Source organism: Spermophilus citellus, assembly GCF_964194105.1.
Source record: "Spermophilus citellus genome assembly, chromosome: 7".
In the NCBI taxonomy this organism is placed as follows: domain Eukaryota; kingdom Metazoa; phylum Chordata; class Mammalia; order Rodentia; family Sciuridae; genus Spermophilus; species Spermophilus citellus.
In genome coordinates, this window is record NC_138188.1 from 68,889,047 (window position 1) to 68,915,658 (window position 26,612).

General features: G+C 34.9%; 1 protein-coding gene across 4 annotated transcripts in view; it reads left to right on the forward strand.

Moving 5' to 3' along the window:
* The window catches only part of NLGN1 (neuroligin 1), a gene marked incomplete at both ends in the record, with an annotated part of 680,233 nt that overhangs the window by 17,638 nt on the left and 635,983 nt on the right, over window positions 1–26,612 (forward strand). The gene's annotated exons all lie outside the window — the stretch shown is intronic.

The window sequence follows — 26,612 nt, forward strand, 5'->3', positions numbered from 1 at the left end:
GAGAAAAGGTTGTCGTGGTAATCATGATTGGAATGGACTGTAAGGCAAGGGGAAGTGGCCCATCCACTGAGGAAGAAGATGCCTGGGAAGAGCGGAAGAGAGCTCCACTAGGAAGAGAGTAGGACGTGATCAGAGGTGCAGTGAGAGATGAGTCTGGTGCTCCAGGCAGCATCCAGATCTTGGCATGTGAGGATGTGGCATTTTTCCCTAAGCACAGGTAGGTCATTGAAGGACTTAAGTACAGCTTGATGTGATCAGATGCATACTGTAGAATGTTTTCTCTGATTCCGTGCAAAGAATCTAAGGAGAAGGAACCTATGTAGAGACTGGTTACAAGCTGACCATGGGCATGTAATGAGGGCTTCACCAAAGAAATAGTTGTGGGATGCAAAGGAAAAAATGAAAAATGAGATGTTTCTTGGAAGCATGGTAGGGCTGGGGACTGATTGGTTGCTGGAGAGGGCTGAGAAAGGGATGTAACCTCAGAGGCCTCCAAGATGTCTCACTGACTGTTGCCATCCTTCTGACCTGCTGCCCTTAATTCCTTTCATGTGCCTCTGTGACCTGGCTTCACTGGAGCAGGAAGGATAGCACAGTGACTGAGTTGGGGTAAGAGAAAATTAAACTGGAGAAAAGCAGAGGTCTCAAAAGCAGAGGAGATAAAAGGGAGAAGACCCCAGAAAGCAATTGAAGGGCAGGTTGGAATACTAAAGAATTTTTAAATAACCCATAAGCTGGTTATGTGGTCAATGCCTGAAAATACTATCATGTATATTGGATGTATTTTACTGAGTCATTAAAAAAAAAAAAAAAAAGAACAACTTGGGAGAGAGAGAGAGAGGTATGTCAGAATAGGACAGAGGCACACCAGTGAAAGGTGGAAACAAGATGGAAGAAGGAATTGTGACTCTACCTACCCTTGACTGGACACGCTAGAAAATGAGGAGAAAGAAGCACATAGGCAGCAAACTACAAACTGTCAATGGGAAAGAAAGCAAAATCGGTTAGCCAAAAGCAGATTGCTAAGAGGAACAGACAGGTACATAATTTATGTAGATTTGTATTAATGACTAGACAAATAAGCATAATTTTTCAGAACATGAGTAACTCATAGAATATATATGGATTGAATTCAACATGCATTTTTTTTTAACATTTACCATGTGGCGGGCTTCTTACTACAAATCCAGTCTGTACAGGTTAGTGACACATAGACATGCAAGTACTGCACTCAGGTACTTAAAATCTAATTTAAAGGCAGGTTATAAATAGTCAAATGTGTGTACTATAAGATCAGAAAAGATATCCGGGTGGAAGAGTCGCTATAAATCTCCATACAAATTCACTCAATAGGTTAGGGGCACATCAGGGAGTTTTCTTAAAGAAATAATATTTTGGATCAACTTTGAAGGATGGGTAGACATTGAACAATCAGAGATGTAGGACCTTTGTCCTGCAAAAGGAAGGCATTGCAGTTAGAAAGTTCTTGAGACAAGTGTCCAGTTGGTTAGGTCACAGAAAATATGGAATTATTCAAAGCCTTCAAAATTAAAAGATGAGGAATTTTACTGTCAAAGTATGCATTCATGATTTTGGTGCAAGGGGATAAAAAGAAGAATGGTTTCAGCACAGAGCAGCCAGGAAGTGGGAAGGGTGGAGAATGGATTATAGGAAAGGAGCCTGGCTGAGAAGTCATGGTCTTCTAGTTGTATGAAAAGTGACTGACAGTTGCAAAGAAAAGATGATAGATTTGAGACACATTTTAAAGCAGAACTGGAAAGTGGCTGTCTAAGGGAGTAGATGGCGAGGGAAGAGGCAGTGGCAAGGTTGACAACAGATTGGAGCCAGTGTAGCTGGGAGGAAGATGATGCTGTTCATAAATCATATTTCCAAATCTATTCCAGGGGTAGATGAGTTTATGAAATTTTCAGCAAAATTGATTATGTGAATGAATTTACCAACCTAACATGATGATCCCAGAAAAAGAAAGTCTACTTTTGATGTGGACACAAATAAAATATTAACCTCACCAATGAGAAGAAATGCTGTGAAAAACCCTACACAGCTTTTTCACCAAGGAAAAGAAAAAGAGGTGATGTATCTTCTGCACTGAGATTTTGTTTTACTACCATTTCTGAGCTGTGCATAGCTCTAGATTTGCAAAAGCAGAATGAACAGGAGACGTGATACTTCTCTCTTAAAAGGCCCCCCTCTGCCATGGCTGTAAGAGCATAATTCTCAGTGACAAGCCGGATTGAGGAACACACACAAGGACAATTGCACAGCCCCAGCCTGTTTTTCTGGCTCTTTAACTGCTCCCATCAGTGCTGGGTTTATTTGCATGGAAGCAGAAAGGACCCAAAGAACTCAAAAGCAAGGAAGCCACATGCCTTGCTGTGAGAAGTACAGATGGGACAGGGGAGGTTTCTTCTTGAAACTCATACACTGAGATCATTAAAACCACAGAAACCTCAGAGAAAGACTGAAAACACAGAATGTGGGACATGAAGTAGAAAATTTTCTAAAGCAAGGGCAGGAATATTTGGAAAGAGCAAAGCATAATACAACACCCAAATTGCTTTTTGATGCTGACCTGCTGGAAGAATAGAACTATTTCAGGGGAATAAAAAGGCGGGGGGAGGGGGATCAAACCCATTTATAGATTTTTAGCAAAATGAATTTAAGTTCACATTTTTAAGGTAATCGGGCAGATATGCCGGGGCTGCATTGAAGAAGTGATTTTATTTTACTCTATACAATCAAAAGGGACAGTGACCTCTTAAAAGACATTTAGCATTGTCAAGAATTATCACTGAAGCACAAATTGTGGAAAGATATCAATACATTTTCATAATATGATTCAACAAGGAAAATCATTTATTGTCTTGGCATTTCTGTAAAAGAGGAAACAGACTAAAGTTACTAACTGACCCAATTAGTAAACACATCAAGTTGCTATATTTCCTGCCCAATAACAGATGCTGGCCTTAGGGAGGGTGCACACTGCCTTCCAGATCATTGAGCAATTGACTTCTTCAGTGCACTAATTATGTAGAAAGAGTTAACAGAGCTTCTAAATGCATTCCACACCCCCAAGGGAGTGTTGAGTCCCAGGGAATCCTGTCTGAATGAAAAACTGGGCTGGGAGTATTCCTGAAATGATAATCGCCAATATCCTCTTTCTATTCCATCACCATTATGTAGCAACATATGATGTTTTTTTCCTCAGTCCATTTTGTACCATGTTATGGTTTAGATATGAAGTGTCCCCCTTGTGTAAGACAATGCAAGAATTTTCAGAGATGAAATGACTAGATTATGAGAGCAATCACCTAATAAGTGGATTGATCCACCAATATGGACAGAGGAAGGGGTTCTCTGGGGGTGTGCTTTGGGGCATATATTTTGTCCCTGTTGAGCAGAGCCCTCTTTTTGCTTTCTGTTTGTTGCATTCTGAACTGTTTTCCTCTGCATATCCCTCCACCATGATATTCTGCCTCACTTTAGGCTAAAAGAGCTATGGAGTTAGCTGGCCATGGATTCAACCTCTGAAACAGTGAGCCAAAATAATCTTTTCCTTTTCTAAATTGTTCTTGTCAGGTCTTTTGGTCACAGTGATGCAAAAACTGATGAAAACATGTGGCATGTCCATGTTGGTGGCCTGACTCTAATAGGACTTCCACATACACCTTATTGAAAGTTCACCTTAGTGAATGTCAAGTAATTCTTGTGTGCTCCATCTTTAAAACTCTCTGGCATGCAATTGGATTCCTGCAACAATGGAGATCACTGACTGTGTCCCAAGGTAGCTCAGTCTGAAGTATGTTAGGAAAGTACATATTTGATATAACTATAAAGCACTGTGGTAATTTTCATGAAAGAAGAACAGATATATTCTTGGAGAATTAAAAGGAATGAGAAGTGACATCCAATTTGTGTATGTGTTCTGGGTAAGGTTACAATGACCAGTCATAAAATGCTAGGACTAAAGGTGATAGTGAATGATATAGACATTTGACAGGTAGATATGGAAGGAATGATAGTGTGTAACAACAGAATAGAATAGGTGAATAAAAGCATGGAGGTGAGGGAGAAGGAGGACTGTGACTACTAAATGGCTGGAATTGGGCTGGGGAGTAGATAATGAGTACTAGTACAGAAAGATTGATTGGGATACATTGTAAAGGGCTTTGAATGCCAGGGTGAGGATTTTACATTTAATTTGGTAGGCAAAGGGGAACTACCAGATGTTTGTGCATAAGAGAGTGACATGATTAAAACTGTTTTAGGAAGATTAATTTGGCAGTTGTATTTATATAGATTGATGTTGCAAGAGGCTGGGGCTTGGGGAAAAATGTTAGGCTTTTGCAATTGTGTCATCTTACAAGAAGTTGATCAGTAATTTAAAAAATCTTATAAATATTTAAAATTTCTTGCAGTCTTATTGATTACCTATTTCAAAGGCTCCAAAGGGTTGGCAATACAAAAGCATTATTAGCTTTTTTATGCAAAAAAAGAAGAACCTACACTCAGTTCAGATGGTGTTCCCTCAGAAAGGGGCGAGGACTTCTGGGCTTCAGCCAACAGAACAGTTATGGAAAGAGCTATGGATTCATGACTACCTGCTCTAGTTCTGTTGTTGAGTTGCTGTGAAAGACCCCCGGACCCTCAAATCCCCCGTCCAAAAGAACTAGCGTCACACTGGCTGCAAAAGCAAGAGGCAAGTTTATTAATACACAGGCGCCTGCGGGTGCACAGCAAAACCTCAGCCGAAGCTTTGGTGAACTGGCACACCGGGCTTTGGGGTACAGATCTTTTATAGGGAAAAAGGAGTTGTTTTCCACCTAGCACAATAACAGGTGTTTTTGAATCCAGCATACACGTCACTTAAAGGGTAAACTTGTTTTTCACTATGATAAACTTGTTTTTCACTATAGGTTCCCGAAAAACTCATCAATCTTACAGGTTTACATTGTGTTTCCTCCCTATTCCCGCTTATGATCCCAGTCTGCTCAAGCATGTCCTGTGATGTGGTCAGGGTGCCCTTTCTAACAGGTCATGTGGTGAGCTCACCTGTTTACTACATACTTTCTACTTTTTATAATCAAGCCTTAGGTTATGGGGCTGGGGTCTTTCAGCTGTGCATCTTTGAGCAAGTCGTGTTACCCTCTGGACCCGTTTTCACTTATGTGAATTGACAGTTTCAGCTACCTAAACTCCAGAACAGTGGCAGATTTCACATTTTGATGTTCTTTAAAGGAACAAAGGGAATTGAAATAGTAACAGGGTTAGTATCAATCTGCATTTTTCTCTGCCTATTTCATAGAACTGCCCAGAATTCTAGTGAGGAGGATGGGTTTAGAGACTTCATGCATAGATTTAATGTAGCATGAGCTTGTTTCATTTCTTGTAACAGTTTAAATGCCAGCTTTAATGTTTTCTTGTCATGCTACTGTTGTGTTTTCTCCTTTCCTAAGATGCTAAACGTTTGCAGATGTCTGCTTCTTCGCCCTACAATGAATTAAGGAGACATTTTCTTCTTTATATTTAAGAAGATGTAAAGCACCAATTTAAATAAATTATCTATGGTATAATCTTGCTATATCTTAGTTTTAACTGTCCAAGAATAATTTAAATCATCTAGCTATACTGTGTAGTGGTTAAAAAACATGAATGTAAGACAGCAACCACATGCAGAAAGAACAAGCAGAAACTATTTCAATTAATGTACTTAATTCTAGTAGAGTTTTAGACAACCAAGGACAGTATTTGCCAGACTCACTTTTCATTCATGGTTGTTTTTTTTTTTTTTTGGAAGATGGTAAGATGTATAATTCTCTTTTATGTGTATGTATGTATGTATATATACATATACATACATATATATTTTTCCCCACCCTGGGAGACTTCCAGAGAGCTTATAAAAGGTTTGTGAGGAGGGTGAGAGTCTACTTGAACTTTACATGAATTGTCAGAGGTTTAATCCATGTTTCATTTGGTCCAACAGATGTAGAGAAATGGATGAGTCAAAAATTCTTAACTTGCCATTTCTCTAATTCTGTTAGGAAGGAACCTGCTGTGTCTGGATTTGCTTTACTATGTTGACATAGTGTTTAGCAGGTAGACTTTGAGTCCTCAAGGGATTGGGGATACCACTATTAGAAGTGGCACTCTTTAATTTTACAAAAATTGTGGGCATAGAAACTAAAATGGTGAAGAAAAGGAGGAATGGTCTTAGACAACCAAGGGGAAATGTCCTCAATAGGGGCTTTAGGAATGAAGTAGAGGAGCATTGTTATGTGTCTATGCGTTTTATGATCATACAGATCAGAACGTTACCCTCCTCCAACATACATGCCAGACACATCTGCTTGTATTGCACTTGAGATAACAAAGTTGGACTTGCTTGCCAATTTTAGTGAAACTGATTAAATAGAGACATCTTCAGTTGGGTGGGCCTCTGCCTCTTTTCCTAAATAATTTCCAAATGGGTGTGGTATGGGCTTGAGAAAGTCCAGGTCTTCGCTTCTTTCTTTGGGAAAACAAACAAAAAGCATATCTGTTTCAAGGTACAAATCATTAACTGTTTATTAAATACTTATTATGAACTATTTGTGGATTAAATACTACATTCAAGGAACATTGAAAGGAATTATTAAATAATAAAATGGTAAGGTTATTAAAGAATTCAACTTGGACCTATTCACCTAAATCAGCTAGAAAATCATAGGATGTTTAATGTAATAAAAGAGGTTTTCAGGAAGCTTATATATGTGAATCAATTTGTCTTTTACCATATTTCTGGTTTGAAGAGCTCAGCACAAATTCAAATAAACTCACTGTTAAGGCTGTGCACTTTATTATAATATAAAGGGTGATAGAAATATCTTTGAAATTTATTGTGAGTGATTTTTCTTCCCACCAGAGATCTAGCCTTGACAACTGAATATCTACTAGAAATTCTCAATACATTCAAATATATCGTGTCACATCTCTGTTTAAAACCTGCAGGTCAGTGTAATCCAAAAGAACCTTCTGTAGTCAGAGATATCTGCTCTGACTATTTTTGTTGAAATTTTTGTTTGATATTTTTGTTGAAATTTTATTCTCAGTATTTCAAAATTAAAACAAAAATCCTTTAAAATAGTCTATTTCATCAAAAGCTATTTCATTTAGGATGTTCTTGCTAATATTCTTTCAGAGAGAGAATGTGGCAAAGAATTATTATGATAATTTTTTGTTTCTGGAATAGTGTTTACCAATTTTTTTTGCAAGGGGCATATAACTGTGGGCCACATACTCCAACCATTCTAGTAAAGGAAAAATGATTTCACCATTTTGGAACTATTTTTATGAGTTGTTTTTATACTTTCAAATTTACCATGGCTTTTGTTTTTAGGGAATTTAAATTGACCATTATAACTTTTGCTGATGATTTATAATCTATTCTTCATTTTTTTTTGCAAACAAGCTATTGTCAAAAATGAGAAAACTATCCCAGCAAGAGAGAAAGGTATATTTCCCTTGGGATCTCTTGAAAGTCACTGACTGGGAAACAGAGATCTTTTCATAAGGCTGCTCATGAGTAAACTCTTGTTATCAGAAGCAATTTCGCCCTGCCTTCTAGTCTTGTCTTTATTCTGATCTGACATTGGCTTTGTTATCATTTGGGTTTTTTTGGTTTTTTTTTTTGAGGTTTATTGAGGTATAATTGGCAAATAAACACACACACACACACACACACACACACACACACACACACGATAATGGTTTCCTGAATGTATGTATTGTGAAATGATTACCACAATCAAGGTAATAAACACACTCACCATCTTACATAATCACCTTTTTGTGTGTGTGTTGTGAATATTTAAGATCTCCACTTGTAGCAATGTTCATTGATAACAATATGAGCTATAGTTACTATGTTGTCCATTAGACCTCCAGAACTTATTCATTCTGTGTAATGAAAATTTATACCCTTTGAACAACATATGCCTGTCTCCCTATGCATCAGCCCCTGGCAAATAGCATCCTATTTTTTTTTGCTTTTATTCATTTGACTTTTTAAAATACCACATATAAGTATAATCATGAAGTCCCCATCTCTGTGTGCTCAGCTTCTGTTAGCACAACATTTCCCGGGTTCGTCCATGTATTTGCAAATGATGGTATTTCCTTCCTTTTAATATTTCAGTGTGTGTGTATGTGTGTGTGTGTGTGTGTATGTATGTGTGTGCAAGCACATGTGTGGATGTTGAGCATATTTTCCTTACCCATTTAACCATCACCAGATGCAGTCTGACTCCCTGCCTTGGCTATTGTGAATGAAAGGTCAGCAATGCCTGTAAAAAAAAAATGATTTCACTTCCTTTGTATGTATATATAGATATGCTATTTTTTCATAAGTGGGATTGCTGGGTCATATGGTAGTCCTATTTTTAATGTTTGATGAATCTGTTATAGTTTTAAGTTGAATATATTATATGGAAACATTTGAAATTTGCAGTTTTCCAGCATATTAGGCCTAGAGCGAAATTTCTACTTGTTGCTTACATCATCTCTACTGGTTGCACATTCTTTTGTTTGTAGCAAATGAGTTAATTCCAGCCCTTGGTGGGAAATGTCTTACTTTTAAAGCCACTGTTCTTTTCTGATTTTCCAAATCTCAGCTTTAGTTTTTTTCTAATCTTTTGGGAGGTGCCTATTTATCTTGCATACTTTTTCTTACAAGACTCATACTTTAAGTTATTCAAACAGCTGACTGCCTATTTCGTCCAGGTGAATTTTCATTTTTAACATGTTGTCTGTACAGCAAAAGCAGTCATTCTTGGAAATCTGTATGCATTGTCTGACTGTCTTCCCGTAAGGTTTATGTTGACATTGTGCCTGACACTAATATTTGTCTATTGAACTTCTCTCTTTTGCAACTTTCACTTCAGTGTGAATATTTGCTTCTCTTCCTGGCAGATATTGCTCTCCTCATCTGTCATTTGCATAGCTGAGAGTTAAGCACTGAAAAATAGTCTTACCAGGCCTGCCCTGGTAAGCATGCTTCAAGATGCCCTGTGGTCATCTGAGAGGGCTTGAATTCCTCACCTCTGGGATGACCTTGCTCTGTAACATGCTCTTCTTAGCGAGACTATTTTCTGTTCTTGTTTGGAGGCATGAGACTGTCACTAGACATTAACCTTAGGGTGAGCTGGGGGAGGGGAGGATAACAAAAATCCCCATCTCTCTTATTCTTTGTTATTGGTGTTTTCTGTTTATTATATATGTGAAAATGCCCTAGGTTTTGCCTTTTAACTGTAGTCATTAAGCATTCAAGTTGTGCAAAGGCATATATTGGCTAAATATAGGAAGTCAGTATAAATACGCACATAAAAGAGAGAAGTTGGAGGATTCTACAAATTAGAGTTTTAAATGTATATTGAATCAATGTGAGTAAGTGTTGGCTACTGATAAACGTGGAAAAAATCTTAAGAGATACTCTAAATTATATCCTGAAATTTTTAGGAAAATTGCTTTTTTAAAGTCTGAGGTAACTTTTAAATTTTACCATAATTAGCTAAATGTAATATTTTAATTATTTATTTCAATGACGTCAAAGCACTTTCTACATTATAGAGCATTATACAAATAACTTGTTACTATATAAGTAATTTAAGGATACCTATAGTCCTTCTCTTTTTCTTCATTCTTCATTTTAATCACAATGTTGAAGAGAAATATCTGAATTTTATAATATATTGCTAGTTTTTCTTTTTGGTAGTAGGGATGGAATTTAAAGGCACTCTGCTACTGAGTTATATACCCACCCTTTTTTTAATTGTATTTTTTAAAATTTTGAGACAGGGTCTCACTCAATTCTTGAGGCTGGCCTCAAACTTGGGACTCTCATGCCTCAGCCTCCAGAGTTGCTGGGATTACAAGCATGCACCATTTCTCTGGGCACATTGCTTTTTTTTTTTTTTTTTTTAATTGTTATCAACTCTTCTAGATAGAAGGATCTGATTGTCTTGTACATGGACCACATTCCCAGGTTGGATTTGATTCAATATTCATTAAGTTGGCAAACACTATTTATAGCTTCCTAAAAATCAGTTAACTTTATTAATTAACAAATACATTTCAAATTAAAGAGACATTTTTTATTTGGAGACTTATATTTAATTATCATTTTAAAAAGAAAAAAAATATTTAGTTTTAAAGGGAAAGCATTTGACAATAGGTTATATAATATCCAGTGAAACTTATTTGATACTTAGGAATCCTAGATAAAGGGCTTTTGGCAAGTTGTACATAAAGTTTCTGTTAGACAACTTCCTTTGAATCATGTATGCATAACTAATCCCTTTATCTCCAGCTCCTCAGCATCTTGTTTAATATTCTTGTTATAAATGTGTATTCCTTCATTGCTTCTTTTGAAAAAGAGAGATACTTGACTGTGTTAAAACACTAAAGAAATCAATGTCCATTCTAGGCTCTATCAGGCATATAACTTCAGTTGAAAAAGTCTTCAAAATTCAATAAATCCTTTTTATAACCTATATAGAAAAGTTTTTTTACAAAATAAACCTACCAGAAATTCAGGAGAATTGAAAAATACTGAAAGTTATTTGAGAAGGATTTCCTATTTTGAAGACAAAGGAGAAGAGAAAAAAGTGTACATTTTCAGAATAAACTTATGAGATGTGCCTGGGATAGTAAACAGAGGTAGAACCAGTCAAGTATAATTGGGAAGCTAAACTATTTTGGAAGTTATTACCAAGTCTATAAAACACAGAAAAAAGTATTTTCAGAGAAACAGTTAAATGTCTGGTGTGCCTTCCAAAGTATGAGGAAGAATTTCAAGGTACTAACTTAATCTCTCCACCAAATGTTTGTCAGTTGTCCATTGCTGTGACAAAATGCCTCAGTAAAACAACTTAAAAGAAGGACTCCTTTATTTTCATTCCTTGTTTCAGAAGTTTTGTCCATGATCACCTGGTTTTGGTCCCATGGCTAGGTATAATATCATGGTGGGAGACTGTATGAGAGGAAAATTTCTTATCTCATAGCAACCAGAAAGCAGAGAGGAAGTGAGGATTAGGGTCTGTGGTCCTCAATATCTGCCAGTGTCCCAATATCTAGCATGTCCCCAGTGACTCACTTCCTTCTATTAGGTCCCATGTCCTATAAGTTCTACCATATCCCAAAAGCACCATTGACTGAGGACCAAGTCTTCAATATATTAGTATTTTGAGGGACATTTAAAGATCCAAATCAAAATACCCCTATATAAATGACTGTATTTTTAGATAATTTTTAAATAGTGAACATTAAGTTCTATAATCCCTAAATGAATAGTCACATTCTTCCATGATTTTCTTTGATTTGAAAGTGAAGTTTGCTACAGCAGAATTAAGAAGACAGAAACCAAAGGACATTTCATTATAAAGCTGTGTATAACCTAAGAATTGAAGAAGAAGAAGAAGAAGAAGAAGAAGAAGAAGAAGAAGAAGAAGAAGAATAGTAGTAGAAAGAGAAATTTAATATCTATTTAAAAATATATGTGGATGTTAATATTCTTCATTTCCTTTAAGATCAAGTAGTTCAGTATTTCCCTTTCAGGCAAATCTTACTGACCTTTTAAAATTAGATTCACTTTTTTCAGTAATCCATTTTTAACATCATTCTTATTTAATAATATCATCCTTCAAAATTTCTTCTCTTCCACAAAGAGGAATTCAGTGCTTTGTGAGGCCTATTTATTATGTCTGCAAGGACATCTGTTACTAGGTACCAATATTTTTTAAAAAGTTCCTTCCTTAACATGTTTCCTTAATACAGAACAACATCCCTTCTGCTTTGCTTAAATTTCCTTTCAAGTGCCATAAACCTTTTGGCTTTATTACCCAATTAACATTGAATGCAAATATGAGTTATGGGATTTGGGGGAGGGAGACACTCTTGGAAGAGATGAGACTTGAGAATTGCAATGAGAAAGTGAAGGAGATAAGCAGTGTGGTTTGGAGAAAGTTTGTTCAGATGTGTCTTCACAGAAAGTTTCAAGATGTGAGTCAGAAATGAACTTGTCTTTCCAGGGATTGAAGGTTTGAGGTGACCAGCCAACCTTTTTGGGTTGTTCACTGGGTAGGTAGTTTTCATGTAAATGGAGAAACATATCTATCTAAAATGGTTATTTTCAGTCAAATTTATGATTCAAATCATTATCTTTATAACCACCAATTACAATAATGACCACCAAGTGAGGAGCATTTTGCTAAACAAGCAGGGGCAAGATTGTCACAATGCATACAATATAGATTCTTGGGAAAGAATGTTTATGACATTATTTACATTCTTTCTAAGCATAGATTTTTAAAAAGTAAGGTTTAACATTTCTTTTTTCCTTTTCCAGTTTATTTTAGGACTTAACTTTCCCCTTTAAAATTGAACAGAAAAAAAGGCTGTGTGTGTGTGTGTGTGTGTGTGTGTGTGTGTGTGTGTTGGCCATAGAAGATAACAAGTGTTTGAGTGAATATACATGTATTTATCTAAGAAAAAAGGTTACTTCACATCTGTCTTTGTTTTCCATGAATGTAGATTTCTGCCCCAGAGTTTTGAAGTATAAAATCATTTGATAACTCAGTTAGTATAGATATTCATAACTACCTCTAATCAGAACAAGAGTAAATGAAGCCTACCTATGTCAAATCTACCTTGAATGACATGGTCGTTTGCTTAAAATTGTTTTCCAAGATGTATTCAGAATTGGTGAAGATGGGGTTCCATCTGATATATTTCTAGTCACTATTATTCTTGTATTGATTATCAAAATTAGTGGTGGCACAAAATTAAATTTTGAAGACAAATTTTATGCCCGTTTTTTGTTTTATAATAAACTTTAATATTGTTTTCTTTCTTAAACCTCCAGAACTTGACTCTGAAGCAGAGTTTTTACAGCTGGATTATAAACTTTTAGAAGAGGGTCTTTATAATAAAATTGCTGCCATAGTTTAAATCCAGTGGTGCTGGGCGGTAACCTTCAGTCTTCATGATTTGCTGACCACATAGAAGTTTGTTTTCAGACATATCTACAGTGTCTGTTTTGAGCATTCCAGATTGTAGGGAATGAAGTTTCTTGCACTCTTAGAGAGACAGAGATAGAGACGGAGAGAAAGCGACACAGAGAGAGAACACATTCATTTGCCTAAGGCAGCATCAGTGGAAATGGGTTTGGTATGCTCTATATATCAATTTAGAGATCTTGAATTGTGTTCTATATCTTTCTTGCAACATGGGGCTTCCCAATTGGTGGTTGTATAAACATTCATTCTGCTTCATTTTTTTCCCTGAGTCTGGAAAAAGTATCTCTGAGATCTCTAGGGATAGAGTGAAAATTTTTATCTTGCTTCCCTTTCAAAAAATTTGGTGTGTCCAACTCTCATGGAAAAATGCCTAAAGTCACATTTTATCTGAAGGGATGCTTGTGTTTATGGCCCATATGTTCACACTTAAAGAATGGCCTAAATGCAGCAGGAGAAAAATGACTTTTACTTTCAGCACTGCCTCTTTATTCTCTACAGTGAGGGACAGTTCAGAGGAGTCAGTCAATCCTCAGATATTTGAATACCAGCTGGGAGCTCAAACAGCAGTATCACCTGCAAACTTCAAACAGGCTAGATTTCTTTCATTTCTTGCAGCTACTGGACCCTACCTCCAGTCTTGCGTATATAAGGTTAAAAGTCCAGGAAAACAATCAGACATCTGTATTTCAAAAATATGGATTCACTAGAAACACAGATAAGTTATAAGATAAAATCTAGATAAGTTGTTATTCTTGAGAATTTTTATTTTTTTTTAATTTTATTTATTTATTTATTTATTTGGCCTTCTAAATGATATGTGCTCTCTAGGGCAACCATGAATATAATTGCTTTGAGAAAGCTATTTCATTGGCCAAATGCTTGTATTTTGAACATTAGAGAAGCACACCAAGGCAAGCATATAAAGCAGGGTTTATTTTTAAAGGGGTAACATAGACTTCTCCCTGGAGGGAGAAGGTGGCCATAGCTGGTTTCTATCCCCAGAAGCTAGATGTTCTCCCCTTTTTGTGTCCAAGGCTTCCTTTGTTTTCCTATCCTTTTCCCCTATAGTTCCCCTTTTTGTGTAGTGTCTAAGCCCAGGAATGCACCATGGGCTGGCCAAAAGGTGGGAAACAGGTGGGCTGAAGGGGGAAGGGCAGGATGGAACAGCCAAGGACACATTAACAACTTTATAGCTCACTGTAGGTAGGGGAAATTCCCAGGACGGATTACCTTAGCAACAGGTTGGAGCTGGGGAAACTTCATTCTTGATAAGGGTGGAGGAAGGGCTCTGTAGGAATTAACATTTCAATCCCTCTGGGGATGGTCTCCAACTCTATCAAAAGTGGCCTCCTTGAATCGACCTGACTCGATTTACCTATCTATACTGACTGCCTGTCTAATTTCTGGCTTCAATTTGACCTCAAAATAATTTTGACTTGAAACCAGAAAATACTTTTCATGTATTTGAGGTTAGTGGCAACTAAAAGTCTAAGAAATGGGTGATGGGCTCCTCATAGAAAGCCTTGCAGGGAGCTGTAAGAACTTGAACTTTGATTCTGCTTCAGATAAAGATTGTAGGGTTGTTAGCGGAGGACTGACCTGAGTCAGTCTGAATGACCCGATATGCTGGCCCCCTTTCAGTCTGTTCCTAACACTATCACCAGATGCATTTTCACATCATGATGGTGATAATTTCCCCTAATTTCCATAACTCATAGCCAGGTAAAATCCTTGTGTGATTTTCAATGGCTCTTCATGTAAAATCTTAGCCTCTGCCAGCATTTCTGGCTTTATCTGACCCCATGCTCATGTGTGCTGTATGCTGAAGTCATTTCCTCTCTCCAAAGTGTTTCTAATGCTCCCCTTATCAGGGCACTTTCCTTTATTGCAAGCTCTTAGCCACATAAACCTGCCCTTCATATCATTAAGTAACAAGCTGAATCTTTAAAGCTGTTCTCATAGGAAATGAAGGATTTGTAAGTTCCTAAAACAAGGAATTTTGTGACTCTCTATGTGGGAATGTAGAGAGAACCTTGGAGGTCCTAATTTAAACTGTTTACAAAAACATTAAAAAATAATCATGCATGGATACCTCCAGTGACAAACAGAGTATTTTTGCTGCTTCCCCAAGTAGCCCAGATTCACTGAGCTTCTCTGAAATAAAGCATCTCTGAGAAAATAATTTCTGGTGAAGTCTATCAGTTGAACAATATTAGACTTCTAGGACTAGCAAAAAACTAAACTTTGTGATATCTTCTTATCTTCTAATTCTCATTTAGCACTACAGTATTTATAGAAAAAGAGAATCTATTGGGCTGGATTTCTTTTTCTGTAACCCTTTCTGATCCCATAGCTTGTTAAATCTCTTACATATAATCCACTTATATTAGCTTATACTTACATCACTGCAAGGCATTGTTCTGTTGCCCATTTTAATAGAATTCTGAGATGGTGTGATAAGTGACAACTTGCATAAGTAATTCCCTACTAGAATAAAAACAATCTACTCAAGGCTGTATCTTCCAATAAAGATAACCTTGCCTAAATCCACATTTTAATTAAAAATATTATGGGCTGTTAATTTTTTCTAATTTTTAAGGAAACACATTTTCTTTCTTTCTTTAAATAAGCAAACAATGCACTCTTGGATAAAATAAGTGAAAAATCACTTTTGACTTCAAACTCACAAGATAATTTTGATAGTATGTATAAAATACAGATGACAACAAAACAAAAATGAAAATTAAATGACATGCCCATTGTATCTCCCATAGAATAAATAGGTAAATAAAATCTCCTTCCTCATGCTCTTCCAATCTCATCCCAAATATGTGATCACTATGAACAAATTCATGATGATTTTTATTTATATACATTACTTTGTCCCCTATAATATATTTTACATAAATATTTTGGATACTTATATCCATAAGCATATAATTTGGCTTTTCTTACAAAATGGAGTGATATATCAGACTTTATTAAGAAATCTCTTTCTTTTCAATTAATAATGAATTATACACCTCTTCCCACATCATTCATGCATATATTTTTAACTAATTTTAATGTGCATGTAGTAGGAGGAATGATCTAATCAATTCCACCTTCAAATGTATTGTAAAGTGTGTATTGTTATTTTATTTATTACATGTATTATTCATTTGATTTACTACTGTCAATGATAATTATGCTATAGGAAGATTGTTCTGTCATCAGCATTTAGGAAGAATTGGAAATGGGAAGAACTACTGTTTATTTTCCTCATCTAAATCTGAGAGGGAGAGAGGTGGACCAGGGTTGGAGAGAGGAAGCACTGATGTCCAGAGGTGGAGCAAGCACAGCCAAAGGAGGAGTCCTTGAAGTGACAGAACTTCCAAGCAGATTTGTAAAGGGCAAGAGGAGAATGCTCTGCTAAACAATGCAGAAATGTTGCATTTATGGCAGGTGGGCAGGTTAATTTAATTTTGGATCTCTTCTAAAATGCAACACACTAAAAAACAAAGTTGTTAATAATAAAATACTGCTTTGCTTTTATAGGTCTAGGAACTCTTAACTTGCATAAAAACTCTAATAGCCTTCTATGACATGAAGGATAATAAAAATATCTACCCGTTACTGTGTGAGCCCATCTGTCATTGGCTTCTTACCCACACACCCTCCACTGCCTACAGTCTATTGTGAGAGAGACATCATCACTTCTGCTTCATATACACGTGGCTGAGAGATATTAGATTATTTCAGTATGAAAAGTTATTTCTGGAATTAAACTGCAGACAAGGAAAAAGAGGCTCCTATTTGCTGTATTGGTTCTGATTGGTTCTTCAATACATATGAAATGTAATATAATAGCAATAGCCGAGTCCACCATCTATTTTTGAAACAAACAAACAAACAAACAAACAGACATTTTTACCTCTATGGTTTGAAATGAACTCATATTTTCTCTGTCAAAAAAGAAAAACAACCACAATTACCGTAGTGTTTGAACTTTATTTCTAATAGGAATATTTATGACTTTTCCTGAAGAAAATTTAAAAAAATAACTATTTCAGAAGTCATATTTTTGGAAATAAATGCTCACCAGGCCATTTGAAGAATTCCCTAAAATTTGAATTCTCTTCCTTTGGGTGCTTCCTCTACTTGGAAATAATTCGCCTCTATTGTCATTTTCTCATTACTGTTATTAATTAAAAAGATAAATTTTATATCAATGAAAAGCTTGAAATATCATTATTTCGTCCTCAAAATGGTTAGAGAATATGTCTATGAAGACTTAAGTTAATTGGATGAAAAGTCTTTTAAGGGAGTGAGTTTTATGTTCAGTAAAATGAGACTCATAATTCTATTGAATTCTTTTACTACAAGTATGTTAATACATAGGTATGGAAGAAGATAGGGATTGAGAACATTATACTGGCTCCTGATTTGCAATTCCACCGCTGAGAGCTATAGTATATGCTGTGCCATTGGGGGTGGCAGTTATTTTATTTCCAGCTTTGAAATGATTTTAATTTGGTACATTGCTTCCTCTAGTTTCTATGTCTCTATTAATAAGTGAAAAGATAACAGAATACTGCTATGAACCAATGTGTTGCCTGGTAGAATGTAATTAGTTTGTGAAAGGGGAAAATGCCACATTTAAATTGTCTGTGATTGCTTCTTCCCTACCATTGCATTCCTATGCAGAACCCTAATCTTGGTCATATCCTTTTGAGTTTTTCCACCAGTGCCAAAAGAGAAAAGGAAAAATATCACTTCTACAAACTGCCTTTTCCACTGTGTAACTAGTTCCATTCATTTGAGGAGATTAAAGCTATTGTAGAGGTTAAGAGACAGATTCCGAAGTCGGGTATTTTCCCTTGGGTCACAGTTTGTTGGTGGCATACCTCTTTCTCTCTCCTTTCCTTCCTTTCATGTTATATTTTTAAAAATTCTACTTCATGATCTTGTTTGTAACTTTTATTAACCAGAATACCTCCTTGTTCCACTCTTAGTGTAGTGTTTATTTTGCTCTTCAAACTGGGGCATTCTTTGGTATGTTATATTGTAACCACAAATTCCCAAGCGGACAGCCCTGGTTTTGTGGTCTAGAATTTCAACATATGATTGTTTTGAACATTTTGCCTACTCTTGGGACTAGCTGGGAAGTGGTTCTATTCTTAGATCTATGGCATTTAATGTTAACTTGTTACAGCTTTAAGGATGGATAGAAGAGTTGCCCTCAGTAATACACAATGACTCTCACATTTCTCTTGGATTTATACGTGATTGGGACCATTAATACATATTACAAGAGGATAATATCAAATAAAATTAGAAATATAATGAACTAGGATGAATATCAGTTGTAGTAAAAAAATAAGGTCAAGAAAATGGAACATTTTTTTGTTGTTGTTCTTTTTAGATATACATGACAGTAGAATATATTTTGACATATTATACATACATGGAGTGTAACTTATTTTAATCAAGATCCCATTCTTGTGGTTGGGACATCATCTTATAGTGCTTAAACTAACAAAAAGTAAATATGGGCCTGGTGCACACCTGTAACCCCAGCATCTGGGGAGGCTGAGGCAGGAGGATACTGAGTTCAAAGCCAGCTTCAACAAAAAGCAAGGTGCTAAGCAACTCAGTGAGACCCTGTCTCTAAATAAAATAAAAACATAGATCTGGGGATGTGATTCAGTGGTCTAGTGCCCCTGAATTAAATCCCAGGTACCCCCCCCAAATAAATATGTTCTTAGCTGTTGCCTTTATTATTCAAAGTGCAAATTGAAATAAATTAAACTGTGGGAATTTTATTTCATTAATTTATGTTAATTTAGTAGGGAATAAAATTATTTAAGTTGAGTTGTGATAAATTTATAAGAAAATTGTTACCTTGACTGAATAGCAAGTACAGGGTGATACGGAACATTCTTTTTCTGTAGGGACTCACCTGTTTTTTAAATTCTGAAGGTCAAGGAAAATAATGAGAGAACTGCTGAGACTTCTTATCATATTATACACATAGTGATTAGGCAACTTTATCTGGTGATAGTTTAACATAACATATCTTTGGAAATGTGCACAATTTGAAATACTGAGAATAATTTTACTTTTTCCTTGCTTTTGCATCTGTTGTGCTGTTATAATACATAATATAATATAATATATATAATACATAATATAATAATAGATACGGTCTATTATTTTCACCTGAATAGTAGTCAAATCAAATGACCTATAATAGGCAGGAATCATGTAAAAATTATTTTTATCACTATTCCTTCATATGTATGTGTTTGTCTCTTTTAGTTATCATAAAATGATGAAAGTAATCATTCCTGAAAATAGACAAATAACATGTTTTTTACATCCCCTAATATAATAAGAATTTGGTTTGTATGACCAGTAACTGCATTCTGGGGCATTATTTTCTAGTTAGGATATTGAGATAGTGTGATGTCATGAGATGTAGCATAGATAATTGTTAGGTAAAAGTTGAACTAAAGGAAGCTTCCAAGATGTCTTAAAATAAAAAAGGAGTTGTGGATGAGAAGACCAAGGGGAATTATATGGGTCATGGCCAACCTACACTATTATGCAGAACTCTTAAGAATGTTTCCCTTTGTGCCTGATTCATCATAACATCCATAGGTCATATATGATAAAAACACAAACAGGTATGTATGATGCTCTGTATTTGTTGTTTGGATTTGGTCCTCTGGACCCAAGTTAAAAACAATCATCAGAGATGCTATTTCATTTTTTACCTTTCAAAACTTAGAGGTAAAATGTTCTGAAACTTTGATGGTAAACTACTCGTTTCAATTGAAGATATATGCTGCTATTTTTTATTGGTAGATATAAACAAAGACATTTGATTTCCCCAAATCCCTCAGAGATCTAAAACTTGAGATATGATTTTTTTTCCACCACGAAAAATCTCTGAGTTTTACCACTTCATTTGTCAGTAACAGTTCTTTATATATATTTTTTTCTTTGAATAGATGGGAGCACACATTTGTTAGAATATTTCTTTAATGTTGCCACAAAGGTGAAAAAGCTTAGCTATGCCTCTGTTTTGATGTTCCAAGCTGAGAAAATATAATTGTAGCTGTGAAGTGAAGTGGGTGTAAAATGAGTTTGATGGTTCAGTCAACTTCAATAGACAGATGTTGATTTTATTCTTTAATGGGAAAAGGTTATTATGCAAAAATAATTATAAAATTAAAAAGACAATAAAGTTGCAGGTGTGTTGGCATTATTAAAAGAAGCATAAATGGAGAATTTAAAAATCAGAGTTAAGATAATATGTGTATAAATAGTTTGTTTTTATTTTTCAAGAGTTGTTTCCCATTGCCCACTAAGTATGCAAGGCTAGGTCTCTCAATTCCTGATATTTTTTATTTATTTATTTACTTATTAAAATTATGATATCCCTCTGCTAAAGGATTCATGAGCCATGTGATTAAGAAATGTAAAAAGTTTTGACTTTGCAGGGCGCGGTGGCAAGCACACCTACAGCAACTCTAGAGGCTGAGGCAGGAGGATCGAAAGTTCAAAGTCATCCTCAGCAATGGAGAGGCACTAAGCAACTCAGTGAGACCCCATCTCTAAATAAAATACAAAATAGGACTAGGGATGTGGCTCCATGGTCTAGTGCCCCTGAGTTCAATTCCAGTAACCCCCACCCTCAAACTCTAAGGTCCCTTTCATGTAACAGATTATATTATAAGAGTTGGAATCTCCCTGAGGGGAGATCTCCTTATAGATATATCAATTGTTTAAAAAAATATGACTTATAGTCTCATAGCTACGCAATACTTTTCTCCATAAAAGCACTTTGAGAAATATCCAGAATTACTTTGGCGGGAGAAATTATTTTCTTTAATTTTTATGTACCAATTAGAGGCATTTATTAATTCCAAGGCAATAGCCTATAAGTAGGTAGCATAGGAGGGTATTGCTTCTCATCATTTAAATGTTACATAAATTGAGAAAAGTATAATGATACTATTGATTAGAGAAAGATACAGAGGGAGCTTCAAAATGTTAAATTTTCTTTCTTAGATTGTGGGGTAGGTGTGTGGGTGTTCATTATATTTGGAAATAATAAGCATTTATTATCTTACTGTGTAAATGATTGTAATTTATAATAAAATAACACTTTACTTAAAAAAAGAACTCAGAGAAGTGAGAATTAAAGGGAAAGTTTAATCTTAGCTCTAGGTTTTATACCAATAAAACTTTTAAAAAGTCATATATATATATATATATATATTTTTGTGTGATATACATATATAAAAGTTATATATACATACATATATACACATACACACACATAGCTATTAAAGATGAATCCTTCATGTATTATAGTATTACAGTATTTAATTTGTTGAATAAAGTAGACTTGCATATGAAAATAGAAAAATAAAGTGGGGACTTTAACAGGACTTTAAAAGGATTGTGATGCCTGACTTATTTCTAGCCAGTGTTTTGCACCAAACAAAAATACTGAAGGGAAAAGTACTATTGTTAAGCTTGAATCTCTGGTATAAGATGCTCCAACTGTTGGAATTTTATTCCACCATGCATATTTGCTTCCTCGCTCTGAATATGAATGGGACATGTATAAAATATCTGATCAATAAGTGTAAAATATGTCATAAATAAACACTATCCTGGCTTGTTTATCTTTCTGGCTCTGGTTTCACATCCTAGGGAAATGATGCTAAGTAGTAACATCATGAGGCAGTTTGGGGCCTCTCACTCTGGAAGCTCAACCAGGCAGGTGACTAATTTGGGTTAAGAAATGAAGTAAAGAGTACAGAAAGTCTGGCTACAGGCAACATACCAAACAAGCAAATGGTCGAGACATCACTGGCAGCTGGGAAAACTGAGCCTACCACACCTGCTGGGTGGCCTCTCAGTTCTCTGGTCTTGTGGAAGCAGGTGGGATGAGACTGGCATCTATTCATATAGAATGGACAGGTTTTCAGCACATAGCTAGACAGGGAGAATTGTCCTGGGGTTGTAACTGCAGAAGTGCAGTTAGACAACATTTAAGGTCATTAGACCTTAAAAGGGACTTAGCAATGGCATTGACCTAACAATGATTCTCTTGAGTTATTGAATTCAAAGTTTTGAGTTTTCTAGAGAAAGGTCTAGGTAAATGCCAGAAAACACAGCTGAGTGAGTCCACAACTGGAATCCCAGGCTCGGGATATGAAAAAGTTTTGCCTTCAGGAAGCCACAGATATTTTATAAAGTTCACTATGCAACTGGCTACTTGCCTTCTTTTTCTCATTTCCTCCTTCTATGTTTGGCTTTTAGTAATGATCTAAACTCAGTATTCATTCATCTACTCATTCTTTCATTTATTTTTTTCTTCTCTCTCTTTTTATTGATGCTAGGGATTAATGCAGGAGTGCTTTACCACTGCACTTCATCCACAGTCTTTTTTTTTTCTTTTTAAATTTTTCTTTTTTAACTTTTGAGACACAGTCTCACCAAGTTGCTGAGTTTCAGAGGCTGGCCTGGAACTTAGGATCCTTCTTCTTCCATCTCCCAAGTTGCTAGTATTCAGGTGCATGCCACCACACCTGGCTTCTAATTCATTCTTGGGGAAAAAAAAAGACAAAACTTTAAAAATCTATCTGTATGATGTTTAAGGTGTCATTTTTCAAGGACAATAGAGTATATATTGATGCAAATATTGTATAATGTAACAAGTATGTTATATATAAAGGATAAATTACAACTTATTTCCAAAAGAGTTTCCAGGAAAATTATCCAATGAAACAGTCGAATCATGACATAGAGTCTACAGCTAGTCACTGGAAGTCTATGTTTAAATAAGGAGAGAAACTTTATATTTTATGAGATCTACAATTCAACAAAAAACCAATTTGGGGCATTTTCAAACATTTATATTTTTAACTGGAATTCATCACTTATTACTAGTTACATATAAATAATTTTATCCAATATATTTTAATATATAATATTTATTTACTAATATAGGTTTGAATTATTTGAAACTCACTTGTAGGTATCTGAACACTTCACAATAAAATGTTTCAATTCCTATCTTAAGAATAATAAGTTGAGTATTATATTTAAGAAAATTATATTAACTCAATAAGATAATTTAATATATGGTCCATGCTTATATTTGTGCAATTGACCCCAATAGTTTTTTGTAACTTTAATCTTTCCATTTTTTTTACCAGGAACTAATTCATAAATCACAAGTACTGCATTTATATATCTTTACCTAATTGTTCCATTTTCTAATTTCTTGATTTTCAAGAAATTATTTTATAACACAGACATCTTTCAATGGTTTCTCCAAGTGTGGTTCAAAAGAACTGACATTCGGTATTTACTATTTGGTTCATCTTTAGTTAGGTCAGGGTGAAACACATAAGAATATTTCCTATGAGATGCTGTTTAATTTTATCAGGAGGCAAGTAACATCACCATTCCTGTTATTGATGACACTATGTATCTAAACACTTGGTTAAGACATTGTCCCTCATATATAACCAGTGAACAAGTATATTTTTCTCTTTATTAGCAAGTACATTGTGGAGTAATGTTTTGAGGTTTTTGAGGTATTCTAAGATAGTCTGAATATTTTCTCCTAGCATCCTTGGTAATCCTTGAGTGAATAAATCATTACATTAGTGTATGAAAAATTCTAATTTTCTCATCACCTTGATGCTTTTTAAAGCCATTCAATTTGTTGTAGTAAATTATAATCATTATTCTTTCTTATACTTTAATTTCTAAAATTGGCCACTGGAATCTCCTTCATTCAGATCCTGTGGGCCTTTTCAGTTGCATAAATATCTGAGTACATCTTGGCTTTTGGTACCAGAAAAAAATGGTTTCATTTTCTTGCTTCAGAACCCAACTAAGACATTTCTGAAGAAATCCTCATTTATTTTAATTAAATATGGTATTTTGAAAGCAAGATGTTCATGCTAAGTTTAACCCTTGCTATAAGGGTGACACTGATTTGTATCAGAAATAGGTAAACCAGGGCTAGATCCAGTCTGCTTCCTGGTTTTATATAAAATGTTTTGTTGGAAGAGTTATGCTTTGTTGTTTACATGTTATCTATTGCTATTTTCACACTACAGTGGCAGTGTTGAGTAGTTGCCACAGAGACCATATGGCCCACAAGGCCAAAAATATTTGCTAACTATAACCCTTTACAGAACTTTAAAAAAAAAAAATGTTTGCCAATCTCTCATCTCAATACTTTCAGTGGATTGTCCATATACTTTTTAAAAATTATTATTTCTTATATATATGACAATAGTGGAGTGCATTACATTCCTAATTTTTTTTGCATTACAATTATTAATACACCTTTATACCACAATTTATCAAATCTCTGTTTGTATATATGATATGTTGACACCAAATTCACATCTTCATACATGACCATATACTTTAAAAAAAAAAAAAATTTGACTTTACTTTTTCTACTGACCAAAGTGGAATAGTAGAGACTAGCTCTCCCTCCTGACTGAAATAACCAAAGGACAAAACTAAACTAACGTACATAAACGAAGTGTATGAAACAATGGGTTTCAAGACTATGGCTGTTGGGCTGAAGACAAAGGAGAACAATCCTGAGAAAGAAAAAACAGAGTGAACCCTATAACCTTCAAGAAGGTTTCTAAAACACAGCATATGGAAAAGAAACTCAGATGGACTCTTGCTGCCCCGTAGGTGGGCAGATGGAGTGCAGTAGAATATCAAGGTGGCTGTAAGATACAGAGGTAAGAGGCCGCACAGAGAGAGAAGCCCCAAGCTTTCCTCAGAAGAATAATGAGTATCCAGAATAATGAGTAAAACATGCATATGAGGAAATGATCAGAGGCCAGGGAAAGACTTATTTAGAAAGTGCACAGTGTATGATGCATACACAGGACTAAAACTGCATGTTTGACTAACTAAACTGGTAAAATCATAGTTCACGTGGTGGAGATTAGAGTTCTCAGGAAGCTTTTACCTCAGGAGTGAGAACTAATTAGCCCTAGACTAATATCTGTTTTGTATTTACCTAATCCTTTTGAAAGCAAGACCCCAAAGATCAAACTTGCTTTCGTGTAACTTAATGTAGATCCATAAATAGCTCAGGAATATGTTTAGGAAGGCAAATGAAACATATCCCATAAAATAAAATTCCAAATGTTAGGGATCCAATCAAAGGTTGTCAAGGATGCAAAGATAAAGTATGTATTTGTGATCCTTAGTGAGGAACATAATAAATAAGTCAAAAGACATTGAACAAGAAATGACAAAGAGGGCTGTGGTTGTGACTCAGTGGTAGAGTTCTTGCCTAGCATGTGTGAGGCACTGGGTTCAATTTTCAGCACCACATAGAAATAAACAAACAAAAAAAAAGTAAGAAAAAAAGAAAGAAATGACAAAGATGTTAGAATTAACATACAAGGATATGAAAACAGGTTTTTTAAACTGTGTTTGAAATATTTTACAAAATTACAGTCTAAAAGATACAAAAGAAAGAAAAAAGAGAAAGAAAGAAACTGAAACTAACTTCTAAACATGAAAAATACAATATGTAAATGAAATACATTGAATGTGATTATGATATATTAGCATTGCAGAAGAAAAGATAGGAAGTTGAAGACAGCAAGTGAAACTATTTAAAGCAAAACTGAGATAAAAGGGAATTTAGAAAAATGAACAGAGAATTGGTTCTCTGTGAGAAAATTCCCAAAAGCATAATATATACATAATTGGATTTTCCAAAGCAGAGAAGAAAGGAGTTACAGAAAAGACATTTGACGAAACAATTGTTGAAAATTTTCTAAATGTAATTAAAATGATAAAAACTATAGATCCAAGAAGCTAAATTAGCCCTAATGACAAGAAACATAAAGAAATGTCACAAAGCATAGAATAATCAAAGTGCTCACAAGTAGTAGTAATGAAAAAGTATTAAAAGCAACAAAGAGAAAAAAGACACTGGACATACCAAAAGTAATAATAATGACCATAGAAAGTTCATCAGAAAAAATGTAAAAAAAAAAATAGAAAACAGTGAGCAATGTATTTCAAAGTATTTATTAAAATATTATCAGCCTGAAATTATTTCTATTCAATAAAATACATTTTAAAAACTGTAGTAATTTTAAGACCTTTTGCATCTGAAAGAATTAATTGCAGGTAAGAAGGCTATATAAGAAATGATAAAGGAAGTCCTTAAGGTAGTAGAAATATAACATAAATTTATTATGAGATTTCTTGTTATTTATGTATCTTGAAAAGAAAAAAGGACTTATATAAAACATTAGAGAGTATATATATATATATATATATATATATATATATATATATAAAATGTATGATAAAAACAAAAGTTCCAGAGGGAAGAAATGGTTGTGTATTTTACTACATAGAAAGTTGTACAATATCACTGGGAGGTGGTCTGTGATAAGTGAAAGGTATATAATATAACCCTGAAATCAATGACTGCAAAAACCAAAGTGAAAGCTGTACCTAATAGAC